The sequence below is a fragment of the Arvicola amphibius genome, chromosome 18, assembly GCF_903992535.2.
Source record: "Arvicola amphibius chromosome 18, mArvAmp1.2, whole genome shotgun sequence".
Taxonomy (NCBI): domain Eukaryota; kingdom Metazoa; phylum Chordata; class Mammalia; order Rodentia; family Cricetidae; genus Arvicola; species Arvicola amphibius.
The window spans coordinates 1,324,780-1,337,300 of NC_052064.1; the positions used below are offsets into that span (position 1 = coordinate 1,324,780).

The 12,521-nt window shown below is 38.1% G+C and overlaps 1 pseudogene; it reads right to left on the minus strand.

The window, feature by feature from the left end:
• Positions 1 to 2,760: 2,760 nt before the first annotated feature.
• Positions 2,761 to 4,380, minus strand: LOC119804083 (annotated as a pseudogene).
• Positions 4,381 to 12,521: the final 8,141 nt, after the last annotated feature.

Below are 12,521 nucleotides of genomic sequence, written 5' to 3' on the forward strand. Positions count from 1 at the left end.
AGTTGGGGACCTGACAGAAAGGGAGAGCAAGGAAAGAGATATCTTGGTAGAGGGAGCCATTATGGGGTTAGGGAGAAACCTGGTGTTAGGGAAATTCCCAGGAATCCACAAGGATGACCCCATCTAGCAATGGTGGAGGGGGTGCCTGAACTGACCTTCTCCCGTAATCAGGTTAGTGACTACTCTGTGATCATAAAACCTACATCCAGTAACTTATGGAAGCAGATGCAGTGACCCACAGCCAAGCACTCAGCTGAGCTCCTGGAACTTAGTTAAGAGAGGGAAGAGGGATCATATAAGCAAGAGGGTTCAAGATCATGGTGGAAAAACCATAGAGACAGCTGACCCAAGCTAGTGGGAACTCACAGACTCTGGACAGACAGCTTGTGATCCTGCATAGGACCTAAGATTTCTGAATGTGGGTGACAGATCGGTGGCTTGATCTGTTGGGCAACTCCCTAGTAGTGGGACCAGGACATATCCTGGGTGTATGAACTGACTTTGGAGACCATTCAATATGGTGAGATACCTTGCTCAGCCTTGATTCAGGAGGGAGGGGCTTGGTCCTGCCTCAGCTTCCTATGCCAGACTTTGTTGACTCTCCAAGGTAGAGGCCTTACCTCCTCTGAGGAATGGGTGGGGGATGGGATGGTCAGGTAGAGGTGGGAGAAGGGGAGGGAGAGGGAACTGGGGCTAGAATGTAAAATTAAAAAAATATTTTAAATAAAAAAGTAAAGGTGTTTTCTTAATAAAACAAATACAATTTAATTTATGTAAGGGTATGTTTTCCAATCTGGTATTTCACATGAACAATCAATGCCATAACCATGAAGAGGAAAAACACCGCAATTACTGCAAATATTCTTAGTCAACACTCAGGATAGTCTACACATTTCTTGTGGGTAAAGCTGTCACTTGAGAAGCGTTATAAAGTTTCATAACACTAACACTGTCACTTCATCAACACAAGATTTCCATTTGAGGATTTCTTTTCAGCTGAGAAGCCAACATAGGTAGCATGCTGCAGAGAGATACAAGGAAGGAGTTTTGTATTGTTCCTTATAGCTTTTAAAATATAGTCTAAAGTTTTCAGATCTCCGAGTTTTCATACGACATAAAATCTAAATATAATCGTAACTGAAGAATACATAAGCACACCCTGTATTTCACGATGTATACAACCTATCAACCATAATACTTTGCTCTATACCTATATCAATCATATCTCAACACAAATGAAAAAATATCACTGAGAAAATCAAATACTAAAAGTAATCACTAAAGAAAAGATAGACATTTTATGAAAAAACACCAAGAAATGATTTTTTAAAAAAGCATTTAAATGTCTCTAGACCGTGGGGAAGAATTTGTAAGAATATTTTTCTCTTTGGTTGTTCAAAGAGTCATTATAATAGGAAATGCTCAAGTTATGCTGATTGTAAGAATCTGGAAAAAATAATGATGACACCTTAATCAGATAGTTTTGGCAATAATTCTCAGTTGTGAAGGCTGAACTCATATAAATGAATATGAAAAACCATAGCAACTCTAATCCTGGGCATTCCCTAGGAAATAATTGCTCAATTAAGGTTGGATTTTACTCAAACAAGTCTTTCATGTAACTTTTCAGAACCATGTGGAGAAAACCATGTGTTCAAGGCTTGAAAAACATGTAGAGGTACATGGAGGTCTCAAATTCTACTCCACACTATAGTAGTTAAGACACTTGGGATCTCAATACTTACTCTAAGGCTCCATGAGCGTGATTATATAAGATAATATTTACATTTTTCCATTAATAAAATTTCATTCAACTTGACATCAGATGTACAAGTTAAAACAGCAAATGAGACAGGATTTTTGCCAGTTAGTGTCACAACACAGGAGGAAGAAAGTGGCACTTTGGTTTAGTGCCAACAACACTCAGAGTCTCGTGTGACTTTGTCAGAATTTAAAGCATACCCCTGGGAAGGCTACTATGTATAAAGTCAAGCAGCGCATAGAACAGCATTTTAGCAGTACTGTGTCTAGAGGTGACAGGAGAATGCAGTTTGGTTGTCTTTAAAGGGATGATTACATTGCATATAGTATGAAATGCACACTGTGAAATGTAATGTAGCTTGAAAGGGGTGTTGTTGAAGAAAAAGAACCCATATAAAAATATCTCCTTGACAACATAGGCACGATCACATTTACGTAGGACACTGAGAACAAGAGGCAAACTCCTTTAAAAGATAACTTTAATTTTAATCATCCTATTTCCCAAGCCTATTAAAAACAAATAAATAATTACACAACAAGAAAACTGGGTTTCAGATCTGAAAGTCCAGCTCAAGTGATAGTGATGATGGGCAGCAAGCACCTGAAGAAATAGAAAAGGGAACCAAGGACAAGCTTGTAGATTTATAGTTGACACCAGATCTAGGCAGCGGACTTTTCAAGATAACTTAAGATACGAGATACGATCTGGACACATAAAGTGAAGAAAGTAGATAAACACACACATACATACACACACATATACATACACACAAATATATATACATATATATAATTAGCTGGATCCACTGTTAAACTAAAAAGCAGTTTTAAAAATATTCCTAAATGTTTTAGACAATGTTGTTAGCCTAGAGTCATAAGCAACCACATCCAAATAAGGTAAGCTAAGAAAGTAAGACAACCTTTTGAAGAGCAAGTAAACACTGTATACTATTACAGAGGGCACATGGTGCCAACTGCAGATGCAGTGGTCCACTTGAGTTATGCCTTTGCTACGGCCTTGGACAGATTCTGAGCTGTGTACAATTCAGCTGCGCCAGAGCACTGATCTTAGCATGTTGGATGTTGCAGACTTGTTCTTGATAGGCATGTATTTGTAAGTTCACCATTGTTGACAGAGGTTTCTGTCCCACCTGGTCCTTCATTCGTTCAGTCCCAAAGGAATCACACAGAGGTCTACATTAATTATAAACCAATTGGCCTAGTATCTCAGGCTTCTTATTAATTAATTCTTAGATCTTAAATTGGTCCATTATTCTCGTCTATGTTAGCTACGTGGCTTGGTACCTTTTTCGGTGAGGCAGTCACATCTTGCTTCCTCTGTGGCTGGGTCACGACTACAAACTGCACTTCCTTTTTCCCAGCATTCTCATTGCCTTGCCTCTCTTTCCTGCCTGGTTGCCCACCTATACTTCCTGCCTGACTACCGGCCAATCAGCATTTTATTAAAAATAATACAAGTGATGGGATAAAAGACCTTTGTCCCACAGCACACCATGGCTACATTGTTAGCCAGATGCTGCGTGACAGGCAGAAGGGATTCGTCTGTGTAGGACAGGCGGTGCTTAAGAGTTGCTGTCCTATCACTGTTAAGAATTTTCAGTGCTAAGTACAAAGCTCTGGCTACAAACTTTGAAGGAACAAAGTGCACCATGCTGTAGTCCAGCATAGCGAGCTCCAGGAGGTATTTGGCCGAAGTTCAGCATCAACCTCTTCAATTTTAGATGTTCTATGGAGGAAGTGCAGAGGCACAGGGCCACCCAAACTGAGGTTTAGAACTTTTAGAATTTTTATTTCCATCGATCTGATTTGGTGTTTAGTGTTTGCTAGTCAGAAAAGCAAAGTTCCCTATTTCCGGAGGGTACATTTCTTCATATTTGCTTGCAATAAACACGGCAGTCACACCAGCCAGCTCCAGCATCTTGGGCACATAAGTATCCCACATGAACTGGTCAGTCAATAATGGAAACAGTCATGTACATGTTCTCCTGCAGCAGCCTAAATTTCATCTGAATCCGTATCAGCAAGTCAATTAGGATAGCTCTCATGTTTCCCGTGATTTCTCATGATTCCGGTAGGTCTTTTGGTCTGACTTCTTCCTTAAATTGTCTGAGATAAGCATATACATCTTTCACATATTCACTACACAGGTTTGGGTCAGCTCCATCATCTGCATCCACATCACTCATGGCAAGAATTACATCAGAGAAAGCCTGACACAGATACTCGTTTGCAGGGGCACATCCAGATGGTTCCATTGGGCTTGGAGAGGGACTGTCAACCAAAATAGGTCCAGGAGAAAGGTTTTCTTCCATAGCAGATTTAGGCTCAGCAAGTTCCACCTCTGGTTCATTCACAGGCACCTTCTCCAGAGATTTTGGTGGGATGTTAGCTGAAACTTTTCCAGGAAGTAAAGATTTAGTTTCCTTTTCAGAAGGACTCTTGCCACTACCAGTTCGTTGACTTTGTTACCATATCTCTGAGAGCGGTTCTTGGTCTCACTGCAGCAATTACCGCAGGCACACGCTTGGTGCCAGTCATGTTGACCTTGGCTTTATTTTCTGTGTTAATTTTCATGTTCCTAGTAACCCTGAGACCCATGGCTTGGCGACCAGCAGCAAATAACCTGACTTCTGACTGGCCACGGCCAGACACCAACACCTGTTCCTCCGCAGCATCCCGCAGATAATATTTACTTTTATTGCAATGAAAAATTCTATTTCATATTCAAGACAATGTTTTTTTTTTTCCGTTTTAAGGACTGATTCCTGTATTAACTCTGTGGCTTGAGAGTTCTACTCGATTCAAAATCTGTACTAATTTTTTTTTAGCAAAAATAACTTCTAGAAAACCTATTTATTTGACACAATGTCCAATATCAATACTTTTGCTCAAGTTTTCTCTTTTCTAATCAATGCAAAAATGTTAATACACCTAGAAATATTTGAACTGCTTTTTTTTGGGCATTTGTAACATCTATTGGAATTATCCTGTCATTTATGTTTTTGCAAAATTAATTATTGCAACAATCGAAAAGTTTTCTTATTTTGTTATCACTAAAGCTTTGAAAAATAGTGTAGCTTGTTTTCATTTCAGTAGATTTTACAATGTTCTTATTATAATATCTGTTACTTTTTCATTTTTAGAATTAGAGGACTAAGAGAAAGTAAGAAAAATAGATATTATATAAGAAGTGAGGGGAAAGATTTTAAAAACTAGAAGTGCTTTAAGAAAAAAATTTACAAAGATTCTATATTTTCCCCAAAGCAAGGTTAACGGAAGAACTAGTAGGCACTGTTTTTCTTTGCTTCCTTTCTTTCTTCTAATTCATTGTCACTTGTATTGCTTCTAAAGCTTAGCGTGATGACTTGCCCTCAAACTAAGTATGTAAGAAGAGCAGCCTGTGGGTGTAATAATCTAATTACATTTTTTTTTACTTTAAAAATTTTTTAAAATAGAAAACAAACTCTTTTCATTATACATACCAGTCCAAGTTACCACTCCCTCTCCTCCTCCCATTTCCTCCACTAACCTCCCCCCCCCACTCAATTCCCCACCCACTCCTCAGAGAGGGTAAGGAACATTGCTTTTGGGAAGGTCCAAGGCCTTCCTTACTATATCTGAGTAAGGTATCCATCCAAAGAGAATAGGTTCCCTAAAAGCCAGTACATACAGTAGGGATAAATCCTGGTGCCACTGCCAGTGACCCCTCAGTCTGCCCCAGCCATGCAACTGTCAATCACATTCAGAGGGACTAGTTTGGTTCTTTGCTTGTTCCTTCCCAGTCCGGCTGGTCTTGATGAGCTCCCATTAGCTCAGGTAGACTGTTTCAGTGGGTGAAACCATGATGGTCTTTGCTCATATTCTCATTCCTTCTACTCTTCAATTGGACTTTGGAAGTTCAGTCCAGTGCTCCGATGCAGGTCTCTGCCTCTGCTTCCATCAGTTGCTGGATGAAGGTTCTATGGTGACATTTAGATATTCATCAGTCTAAAAGGCAAGGCAAGTTCAGGCCCCCTCTCCTCTATGGCTTAGGGTCTTAGCTGGGGTCATCCTTGTGGATTGCTGGGAATTTCTCTAGAACCAGGTTTCTTGCTAACCCCATAATGGTTCCCTCAAGATATCTCTTTCTTTGCTCTCATCTCTGTCCTTCATCTCAACTATCCCATCCCTCATGCTCTCTTCACCCCTCCTCTTCTCCCCTCCTCATCCATTTCCACCCTCACTTCTCCCCCACCCCCATGCTCCCAATATTGTCAGGCGATCTTCTCTATTTTAACCTCCTAGAGGATCTATATGTTTTTCTTAGGGTTCACCTTATTACTTAGCTTCTCTAGGATCATGAATTATAGACTTAATATCCTTTCTTTATAGCTAGTGTGCACTTATGAGTGAGTACATACCATATTCATCTTTTTGGGTCTGGGTTACCTCACTCAGGATAGTATATTCTAGATCCATCCATTTGCATGCAAACTTCAGGATATCATTGCTTTTTTATCACTGATTAGTACTCTAATGTGTAAATTACCACCTTTTCTTTATCCACTCTTCAGTTGAGGGGCATCTAGGTTGTTTCCAGGTTCTGGCTATTACAAATAGTGCTGCCATGAACATAGTTGAACAAATGCTTTTGTAGTATGATTGAGCATCTTTTGGGTGTATGCCCAAGAGTGGTATTGCTGGATCCTGAGAAATTTTCTGAGAAATTGCCATACTAATTTCCAAAGTGGTTGCACAAGTTTGCATTCCCACCAGCAATGGATGACTGTTCCTCTTGCTCCACATCCTCTCCAGCATAAGCTATCATTGGTGATTTTGATCTTAGCCATTCTGACAGGTCTAAGATGGAATCTCAGAGTTGTTTTGATTTGCATTTCCCTGAGGGCTAAGGATGTTGTACATTTCCTTAAGTGTCTTTCTGCCATCTGAAATTTTTCTGATGAGAGTTCTCTGCTTAGTTCTGAGCCCCATTTTTAAATAGGTAATTTGGAATTTTGATGTCTAAGAAATTAGATATCATATATATATATATATATATATATATATATATATATATATATATTAGAGATCAGTATTTTGTCTGATGTGGGGTTAGTAAAGATCTTTTACCATTCAGTAGGCTGCTTTTTTGTCTTATTGACTATGTCCTTTGCTTTACAGAAGCTTCTCAGTTTCAGGGGGTCCCATTTATTTATTGTTACTCTCAGGGTCTGTGCTACTGGAGTTATATTTAGGAAGTTGTCTCCTATGCCCATGCATTGAAGGCTACTTCCAACTTTCTCTTCTATCAGGTTCAGTGTGGTCAGATTTATATTGAGGTCTTCAGTCCATTTGGACTTTAGTTTTGTGCATGGGGATAGATATGGATCTATTTTCATTCTTCTACATGTTGACATCCAGTTATGCCAGTACCATTTGTTGAAGATGCTTTCTTTTGTCCATTAAATAATTTTAGCTTATTTGTCAAAAATCAGGTGTTCATAGGTGTGTGGATTAATATCCAGGCCTTTGATTTGATTCCATTGGTCAACCTTTCTGTTTTCATGGCAATACCAAGCTGTTTTCATTACTGTAGCTCTGTAATAGAGTTTGAAGTCAGGGATGGTGATGCCTCCAGAAGTTCCTTTATTGTACAGGATTGTTTTGGCTATACTGGGTTTTTTGCTTTTTCAAATTAAGTTGATTATTTTTCTTTCAAGGTCTGTGAAAAATTGTTTGTTATTTTGATGGGGACTGCATTGAATCTATAGATTGCTTTTGGTAAGATTGCCATTTTTTTTTTGTTATGTTGATCCTACCTAACCAACAGCATGAAAGATCTTTCTATTTTCTGGTATCATCTTTGATTTCTTTTCTCAAAGACTTAAAGCTCTAGTTGAGTAGGTCTTTCACTTCTTTAGTTAGTGTTACCTCAAGATATTTTATGCTATTTGTGGCTATTGTGAAAGATGATGTTTCTCTGATTTCTTTCTCAGCTTCTTTATCATTTGTATATAGAAGGGCTACTGATATTTTTGGAGTTGATCTTGTATCTTGCCATATTACTGAAGGTATTTATCAGCTATAGGAGTTCCCTGCTAGAGTTTTTGGGGTCACTTATATATATTATCATATCATCTGAAAATAATGAAAGTTTGACTTCTTCCTTTCCAATTTGAATCCCCTTTATCTCCTTGTGTTGTCTTATTGCTACGGCCAGAACTTCAAGAACTATATTGAAGAGATATGAAGAGAGAGGACAGCCTTGTCTTGTTCCTGATTTAGTAGAATCATGTACTGAGGAGACTAGCAGGCCTGCTTTTCATCCCGCCCGGCTCCTGCATAGCTAGCTTAGCCCTGGAAATAACAACAAACTGTATTCATTTAAACACTGCCTGGTCCATTAGCTTCAGCCTCTTATTAGCTAATTCTCACATCTTGCTTTAACCCATATTTAGTAATGTGTATAGCACCACAAGGTGTTGGCTTACCGGGAAAGATTCAGCATATATGACCTGGCTGCTGGCTCCATGGCGTCTGTCTCAGAGAGGAGAGGCATGGCATCTGACTAACTTCCCTTCTTCTCAAAATTCTGTTCTGTCTACTCCACCTATCTAAAACCTGCCCTTTCAAAAAGCCAAGGCAATTTCTTCATTAACCAATGAGAGTCCTCCATGAGAATCTCTTTGAGTTTTTTCCCCATTTAATCTGATGTTGGCTGTTGGCTTGCTGTATGTTATAAAGTTTAGATATGTTCCTTTTATCTCTGATCTCTCCAAGACCTTTATCATGAAGGGGTGTTGGATTTTGTCAAATGTTTTTTCAGCATCTAATAAGATGATCATATGTTTTTTTCTTTCAGTTTATTTTTATGATGGATTATATTGGTAGGTTTTTATATGCTGAACCATTCCTGCATTTCTAGGATGAAACCAACATGATTATGGTGGATAATTTTTGATGTGTTCTTGAATTCTGTTTGTCATTATTTTATTGAGTACTTTTGCATCCATGTTCATGAGTCTGTAATTCTTTTTCTTGATTGAATCTTTGTGTGGTTTTGGTATCAGGGTAACTGCAGCCTCATAAAAAAGAGTTTGGCGATGTTCCCTCTGTTTCTATTATGTGGAACACTTTGAGGAGTATAGGTATTAGCTCTTCTTTGCAAGTTCTGGTAGAATTCTGCACTAAAACCATATGGCCCTGTTTTTTTTTTGTTTGTTTTGTTTTGTTTTTTTTTTTTTTTTTTTTTTGGTTGGGAAGTTTTTGATGACAGCTTCTATTTCCTCCTCATAGTTTATTGGTCTATTTAAATTGTTTACCTAGTCTTGATTTAATTTGGATGTATGGTATCTACTTAGAAAATTGTCCCATTTCTTTTATGTTTCCAATTTTGTGGAGTATAGGTTGTTGTAGTATGACCTAATAATTTTCTGAATTTCCTCAGTGTCTGTTACGTCTCGCTTTTCATTTATGATTTTGTTAATTTGGGGGTTCTCTCTCTGCCTTTTGATTAGTTTAGATAAGGGTTTGTCAATCTTGTTGATTTTCTCAAAGAACCAGCTCTTGGTCTTCTTGATCCTTTGTATTGTTTCTTTGTTTCTATTATGTTGATTTCAGCCCTCAGTTTGATTATTTCCAGTCTTCTACTCCTCCTGGGTGAGTCTGCATATTTTTTTTTATCTAGAGCTTTCAGGTGTGCTGTTAAGTCACTAATGTGAGATTTCTCTGTTTTCTTTATGTAGGCACTTACTGCTATAAACTTTCCTCTTAGCACTGCTTTTATAGTGTCCCTTAGGTTTGGGTATGTTGTGCCTTAATTCTCACTGAATTCTAGGAAGTCTTTAATTTCTTTCTGTATTTCTTCCTTGACCTAGGGATGGTTTAATTGAGCACTGTTCAATTTCCATGAGTTTGTAGGCTTTCTGGGAGTAGTGTTGTTGTTGAATTCTAACTTTACTACATGATCTGATAAGACACAGGGGTTACTCCATTTTTTTTGTATCTGTAGAGGTTTGTTTTGACCGAGTATGTACTCAGTTTTAGAGAAGGTCCCATGAGGTGCTAAGAAGAAGGTATATTCTTTTGTTTTTGGGTGGAATGTTGGGGGTTACTCCATTTTTTTTTGTATCTGTAGAGGTTTGTTTTGACCGAGTATGTGCTCAGTTTTAGAGAAGGTCCCATGAGGTGCTAAGAAGAAGGTATATTCTTTTGTTTTTGGGTGGAATGTTTTATAAATGTCTGTTAAGCCCACTGGATTCATTACATCTGTTAGTTCTCTTATTTCTCTATTATTTTTCTATCTTGTTGGCCTGTACAATGGTGTGAGTAGAGTGTTGAAGTCTCCTACTATTAGTGTGTGGTGTTTGATGTGTGATTTAAGTTTTAGTAATGTTTCTTCTACACATGTGGGTGCTCTTGTATTAGGAGCATAGATGTTCAGGATTGAGACCTCATCTTGATAGATTGTTCTTATTATAAGTATAAAGTGTTCTTCTCCATGTTTTCTGATTGATTTTAGTTTGAAATCTATTTGTTAGATATTAGGATAGCTACACCTACTTGTTAGGTCCATTTGATTGGAAAACCATTTCCCAACTCTTTATTCAGAGGTAATGTCTGTCTTTGAAGTTGAGGTATGTTTCTTGTATATAGTAGAAGGCTGGATCCTATTTTTGTATCCATTCTCTTAGCCTGTTTTTTTATAGGTGAATTGAGTCTATGTAGTGAGAAGCGGCAGGGCTGCGTCCCGCCACCCGGCCGCCGGCTAGCTTTACACCCGAAATAATTACACGGAAACTGTATTCTTTTAAAACACTACCTGGCCCATAGTTTTAGCCTCTTATTGTTTAATTCTCATATCTTGCTTTAACCCATATTTAGTAATCTGGGTAGCACCACGAGTTGTGGCTTACCAGGAGAGATCTTAACCTGCGTCCATCTCGGAGAGCAGCAGCATGGAGACTCCTATGGAGACTGCCTGAAGCGTCTCTCCAACTCTACTTCCTTGTTCCCACAATTCTGTTCTGTCTACTCCACCTACCTAATTTTCTGTTCTTAAAGGGCCAAGGCAGTTTTCTTTATTAATTAACCAATGAAAGAAACATAGACAGATAACTCTCCTCCATCATTTCCCCTTTTTCTGTTTAAACAAAAAAGAAAGGCTTCAACTTTAACATAGCAAAATTACATATAACAAAACAGTTATCAAGCAAGTATTACAGTTACAATATTTAAATCTATTTTATCTTTTATCATAACTAAGGAAAGCTATAAGTATCTATTTATTCTTCAACTCCATCAAAGACTCCAGAAGGCTATAATGCTACCTAAGTAAACAAGAAATAAGTAACTTATAAAACTCTAGAAATGACAGAGACAACTCGCTGCCTGGACAGTCACCCAAAGTTCCTCTGTACCGTTGGGGCATCCATCTTCGGGCTTCAGGCCCACAGTATCCAGCAGACATTTTCATGAAGCAGGAAATTCCAAAGACAGTTCAGTCACTTTCTGCTGTGTCCTGCAGAACGTCTCGCAGACTCTTTAATGAATCAGGAACCCCAAAAGACCATCTCACCTTTAGGCAAGTTCAGCAGTCCTCTCTCTGCGGGTTCTTTGTGTCCAGTTTATGGAACAGTCCAGCCAAGAGCAGTTTCTTGCCCAAATGGCTCCATAAGTCTCTTCGATGCCCATCTTCCTCTTGAAGTAGATTGGTGCTGCCAGGAGCAGACGTGTCTCATTGTCATGAAAAACCCTAAGTTATTAAAACATTAAATGCCATATTCTGCAGTCTTTGAAAGATATGAAGAATGCCTATCTGAAATATATCTATGCACATCTAGAAAATGACTAACATGACTACAAGCTTGACTATTAATCGATGATTATCCATTAACAACCTATATTTCCTAATTATACATTACATTCTTTAAAATGAACTACAATCACAATAGCTTAATCAAAATCAGAAATACATATACATATAACAAATTGACCTTAAAATCTATACCAATGCAAATTCATATCTATATCATCTCCCCCTTTAAATGTAAAAGAACATTTATAAGCAATATTTGGGAAAATGGGCGCAGTTTTTTCTCTCTAAACTGCTTCCTGCTGAATGGGGGCGCTGTTATTTAGGTCTTTCATGGTATAACCTGTGTGCTAGGTTCATCTCAGTCGGCAGTTGAACGAAGTAATTTTTTGAGGGTGTTCACAGCAACCTTTCAGGAGGGCGTGGTCTATCATACCATATTGGGATAGAAGCAATCCACAGAGTCTCATCCTCTGTGAAAACAAAAGAAGAAACTCTTTTCCAAAGCATCATGTTCTTAGATCCAAATCCTGAAGTCATACCGTTAAGATGTCCATTCTGGTCTAGCCTGGCAGCCCATATAATGAAATGTCTCTCTGTATTTAGCTCCTTTACAGTCAAAAAAATGAAAGAAAACACAACAAAATACATAATCCAGACTCTCTGTGAATTTTCCATTTTTATGCGGCTTATTTTTACTCTATCACTTTACTTCTTTTAATCTATAACTATCTGTACTCTGTCTCTTTAAAGACTTTAACCTTTTTTTTTTTAAGGCATTAACTTTATTCTCTATATTTTCTTTTTCTCTCTTTTAAGCCTACGTGAGCCATTTAAAGGCCTTCTATGTCTGAATCTTTTCTATTGTGAATCTGTAATTTTTTACTATCCAGGAGCATTTCTTAAAAGGTTAAGCACTTCTTAAAAACTTAAGTTGCGCCACTTA